Here is a 6,395-nt window from a genome sequence, read left to right on the forward strand (position 1 = left end):
TGTCAAATTCTGGCTAGCAACATTAGTGGGTCTTCATAGAACTGTGCGATGGATTTTTCTATCTAGTATGTATAGATAGCGCCGAAATAGCGCCAATCTAATTCGTCGTGAACAGACAGCCACGAATAATCCAGTACTAGCGCTAGAATAATTCCAGTCTGCCAGGAATTATTTTCACACGGGTTGTTCAAACAATTTTTATATTATTATTATACCATTAAGCCATTTCACTTTCGGCTTAAGCGGGTCTCGCTCAGCGAGGAGGGGAGTACTGGTTAGGAAGGAGGTATAGGTTGATTATATAATGATTCTATATATAAAGATTATAGGGTTTTAAATTGATCTAGAATGATCGTGTTACTCATTTAAGTGACACGTTCCTTCCGCCACACTGCTCCGAGCCAGGTTCCTGATCAATCTTTTGCGTTACATATCAAGCCAGAGCCCGGCTAGGTCAGGTAATTTCTACACGGGTGTATTGTGTATTAGCCACACTAATGCTCTTCTGGAAAACACCTTCAAATTTTATTGCGTTTGAAAATCTTTAAAAATATATATCCTGAGTATATGATTTTTTGGACAATTCTATGAATGCATGCAAATAAGTCGAGCAAGTGCATTGTAAGAGCCTAAACTACTTTACCAGCCTAGGCAGAGAAAGTGCACTTTGACGGCCGGGGCGCATGCGCATTCGTTACTTCGTCCCACGTGCTTTTTTTGTGCGTCAGTTGTCTCTTTAAACAACCTCAAACGTGAGACGTAATTTCATGAGAAAATTCGAGAACTATACTCTTATTATATAAAATATCGTGTGTACGGGAGAAGCGAAGTCATTTTACGGTCTCGCGTATTTGCAATAACTCGACTATGCTTCAGATGCACCTCGTTCTTGCTAACTTACGATGAGCCGTAAAAAAAACTAGTACACTTTCTTTGTGTACAATATGCTATTTAACCATTTATTTGAAAACAGAGTGTTCAGCTGCTTATACTAATATTTGCAGGTAGGCTTCTTTAAATCCATTACCCTGTGAATCAAACTGAGTATAAAGTGTAAGAACCGAAACCTGCCGAGGGCGAACTATCAAGCCAGAAAGTTGCCAAGCTGGCACATTTTTATTCTCACATATATGTACGTTAATTTATGTAGATACCACAGTACGTCCAAATAAAAAGAGCTCAGCCTGTTGATTTTATTTGAGGACTTATAGATGTTTTTGTGAGTCAGGGACAAAATGTATAATTTGGGGTTAGCATTTGAGGGTGACACTTTAACCTTTGTTTTACCCTTTGGCACCATTCGCGTCTTCCGAAATCAAATAAAAGTGGGTATATTTTACAACGTCAATAGAGCCCCAGTGCTTCAATTTTCAACATAGGAAGTTCGTTCTGGGCCGAAAATGCTCGAAATTAAGCTTATTCTACGTACCTCAATACGTAACTTATAATAAAAACCTGCGCCCTTTTAATTTTCACGTACACACGTATAATATTCACAATTATCAGCTGAAGCCGGTGCAAAGAATACTAGACATTTTTTCTGTTTTGCTCTAGTGTTAAAGAGGAGGAAAGTTAGCGTGAAGATCGCTGCTGGGATGCAACCGGTGGAATCAGCCGTTTTTGCGTCGACGCGACGACACTGTGCTAAAAGTCACGTACAAATCGAGGCGCGCTCGCAAGTAGATGCCGCGTATGAGATGGCTGCGGCCCCCCTCGCACTCTTACTTTTCATCACAGCGCAGAATAAAAACGCTATTTATACACCGATAGGTGCCCGTGAGCACGACGACATTCGGCGCTTGATGCGCGGACGTTCCTTATCGACAAGCCGACCACATCGATCCGACGGATCGAGTTGAGATCGAGCGGCGTTGCCAGATTAAAATCAGAATTTTCTTCATACATTTCTTAGAATATTAGATATATCTTGTTAATTCTATTTAGTAATAGAAACTGTTAAAAAAATCTCACATAGCACATTTCCCGAAAACACCTGGTCTGTCCCAGGTTTTTTGGGAAAAGCGTAGGTCTAAATCTGGGACAGACTTTGTTTTTCGGGAAGTGTGCTATGTGGGAATGTTGTCAGAGATGACTCGAGATTTTCCTAAGAATACAATCAACAGCTGATACCCAGTGAGAGTTCTCACTTGTTCAACATGTTTGTATTTTCAATTTAGCTATGTTGGTATCGATTTTGCAATTGTAAAAAAATGATGTTAAAAAAATTTCTAATCGTCTAAAGATTTCGATAAACGTTTTGTCTCCAAATTAAGTTACGATTCTGAACTACAAACTGTGAAAGATTACTGACATAAGTAGTGTTTCTAGAGATGGCTATCTAAACCATCCACCAAATTCAAAAATTCTTTATAATAATTGTTTTACTGCAAATAATTTAACGAAAGTAAAATTACATTATTATTTGAAAATTATGTTTTCTTATAGTATTATTACATTCTACTTGAAATATTCTTTACATTTTTACAGTATCAAAAATCTTTGAATATAAATGTCAAATTTGGGGTCTTTAACATAAGATTTTTCTTCTACTATCGATCTGAAAATATTGAATTGACTATTTTACCAAAGCTTTACGTCTAGTTTGAATAGTTAAATTCAAAACTTCATAGAATTACACATCACCATGCACAAAAATTGTTTCTTAAAAATGGAACTTCAGTTAAATTCGTCGTTTTCTTCTTCGTATATTTTCTAAGGTGAAAATTTTAAAATTACCAAGGCTGTTGCAAAGGCTAAATATTAGCGATATCTACACGGACGTTCACAAAATTGTATGAGTCCTCTTTTGGTTATTAATTCACAGGTAATTTATTAGAGCCTTAAATTTATTTTTATTAATATAATAAGTTGTATGCAAATTTTGAAGTAGTGAATTTATGATTTTGAGCGTACACCAAACTCTCGCGGTCAGTCACCCCGTTCTCAGTCTTCCGAGAACTGCTGGCTTCCTCAGTTTCACTGTTTACGTTTCGACCCCTCCGGAACCAGTCCAAGGCTATTTGAAGGCAACCCCCGACACTTGGCTGAAAACGAGGGTTTGGTTTATTTTGTAAAGAGCTACATAAACCTTTCTTTCATATCGTACCGTAATTTAAGAAGGATTTTTGTAAACTAAATCAAATATCGGCTCATGTAAATATATAGTGAAATTTGATACGGAAAACATCTAGAAATATGATATCTCAGTACATTTTATTCTAATAAATTAGAATACCAGTTTTTACGATTTATTGTACGGTGAACATCTGTCTATAGCAAAATTGTCGTGAATAACCTCATATTTAATTAAAATGAATAAATTAATACAAAATTAATATTTATATACTAAAATATTTGGAATTGCTAATATAATAATAGAACTGGGGAAGTACTTCAAGTTGTGATAATGATGAAGGAAAGCTAGAGGTTTTAAGTTTCTGAGGAAACAAGAGTTCTCCCAGGGTTAACAATAATTTTCTTGTCTTTATTTTAAGAGAAACACTTAATACAGAAATTTAGACTTTATAACTTTAGAGCTGTTTTTTAAATAGACTCTTAAAGATATATGGCCATTTTGTTGGGGCATTACATTTTATGGTAGGTTAAAGAAAATTAAAGAACAATCTGTTTCGTATTTAAAATAAATGCCCCAGGTGTAAAATAAACCACCATAATGTAGGCCTGATGTATGAAATACGATAATTTATAAAATTAAAATACCACATAATTCCACTTCACTATAAAAATTACCTTATGTACCGTTTCGTTCATGTTTGACAAGTGGACCAGGTGTTCTCGCGTAAGCCGCGATTTGCACGAGAACTGCTTGGCAGAACGCGTGCGCGAGAATCTTTTCGTCGCCGTTTAAACCGCAGATATGCGTGTATGACTTGAACTCGCGAGACGTGACACGCGCGTCGTACTGTCTATAGGGGGTCTCACGCTGCTAGCCAAAATGAATCTATATCGACAAACGTGCCTCTATAAGTCCACACACCACACCAGACACCCAGACACAATACCCTACCAATTAAATCTTTTTTCAATGGGCACGTGGAAATCAGACGTTCCAAAGGTGACTCACATCCCCGTGTCTACTACGATCGAAAAAAGACTAAGACGTCAGTATCGTGCAGTGTCGCTATTTAATTTCTAGCTGGTGGATGTCTCATGCCTTAAAGACATTCAGCAAATATCAAACGCCCTCACGGAGGGCTTCAAGACGTCAGAGGCGTCAAAGACCACCAATACGCACGAGGACATGAGAAGTCCAACTCGGTGGGAGAAAAATAAAGAAGGGAATTGAAAAGTTCTAGCCTGATAATGCCATACTTACTGATATTTTCAGAAAATTTCAATATCCTAAATACGTTTTAGGGACATTGTACATTTATAGGACATCAAAAAGTATAACTTTTAACGTTTTTGGGACGGTCTCATAACATCTTTTGATTGTGTCTCAACTGGCTCGTAAAATCAATTGAACGACGTCCCAAAGCCTACCATTTCCCAATGCTTACTAGGCAGTCCCGCCTATCATGTCCAAATGCCACGATATCTCCAACGACGAATGGCAGACTTTTTAATGTCTCATAATCACCCGATGCCCTAAAGATATATTTAGAACATTGCATCGTTTTTATGACATTAATACGCTTATCATTGGCTATTCTAATAACGCCTTTGATTTTTTACCCACATAGAAGACATGAGACATCCTCATGACTTAATAAATATTACTTTTTGACAGTGGATTAAAAAGATCTCTTATAAATATTGTACGTTCATAGAACGTCAAAAGGGCTCATATCCGTCTCTAACATCAGAGATCGTTATACTGGCGTCTTTTGATTTTAATTCCCCCGGGTCGTAATTCTGACATTCTTGTCTCTCCAAATAATGTATCGTGGACTTCTGATGTCAAAGGACATCATTAGGGTATGCGAAGCTTAGAACACTTCAGTTGGATGAAATGGACGTATTTAAGTTGTTCAAAAGACGAACAACTTCCTAGTCCCTACTTCGTGATTCTCTATTTTTGGGTGCCATTCAGAACTTATTGTGCACGGCATGTCTGAGAGACATCTTAAGAACGTCTTAAAGGCCACGTGAGTCTCCTTCACCACTAAGAAATCTTGTGGTTGATGACTAAAGGGAATTAAACCGAGCGTTTCTAATCAAGCATCAACAAAGGGAAATATGTATGTTTTAAGGGTGGTTCTTTCTCGGAACAAATGCTATCACATTGGATTTAGCTATCAGATAAAACTGAATAGCCAAAACAAGTGTCACTATAAATAATCACTCTTTAATTTATTATTTCGACGGATTTCGATTAGTTGTTAAGTCTTAACGATAGTGTCATGCTCACACTATTTAGATTGAAGAATGCACTCGTGACGGGAATAATTGTATGAAAAAATAATAATGATTATAATATTATATAAAAATAAAGTAATAATTGTCGGTCAATAGCGAAAATATATAGTTACGGGCTTATGACCGTCTGCGAATTTAAAGCCTAATTTGGGTCAAGTTCGCAACTCTATTCTCTGTAATGCTCTAGTTGTGCTATAATCTAATAAAAGATCAGCATTGATAATCTATTCACCTAAATGTTTTTGTAATAGCAACCCAGATTGTGGTAATTAAGTTTTAAGTTCTGGTGTAATTTAAAAATCAGTAAAATCCTATTTCTATTTTGCCTAAAAGATTCCTTTTCTAATGTACATCCTACAGTCTACATCCTACATTCAAGTAAATACTTGAAATGACTGCCAGTCATTTTTGAACAATTCAGATAAAATTGACAACACTTGTTGAAGCAGGAAACCGCAAAATACGTGCAAAGCAGCAAGAAGACCTCCTTTCGTCAATTTTCCGCTTCACTGCAACTTCTCCCTGGCTCGAAGTTTGCGGACTAAACGGAATATGAAGAGCTTCAACCAGATACCTCAATAGAGTTTTACGGCAGTGTTGCCTTCGTAATACATGATAAGATAGCGTTTCCTTTAACCGCATGACACCTCTCTTATTCTATGCGAAAATATTCCAAACAAAATTTTCCGTTTCTTTTTTTAAGATCGGTTAATCTTTTTAACCAGTGCAGACTTCCATTTACAAAAGAGATCATTTGGGATAAATACGACCCCTACCTTTTTTATTTACACCTAGAGATCTCATATTCGCAGAACCAGTCCTAAATTCACTTTGCGAAATATTCGATGTGTTTGATTTGAAATAACACTTTCATTTTTACATTCTCACTTGAATGAGAAATTCCTAGTGAAAAATTTATGTACGAGGGTAGTTCAATAAGTCCTTAGAATGACCAACATATGGCGCGCGAATCGCTCCAAATCATCTGTTTTCAGTCAGCACCACTCCCGACTAGA

This window comes from Belonocnema kinseyi, chromosome 1 (assembly GCF_010883055.1).
Source record: "Belonocnema kinseyi isolate 2016_QV_RU_SX_M_011 chromosome 1, B_treatae_v1, whole genome shotgun sequence".
NCBI classification, from domain to species: Eukaryota; Metazoa; Arthropoda; class Insecta; order Hymenoptera; family Cynipidae; genus Belonocnema; species Belonocnema kinseyi.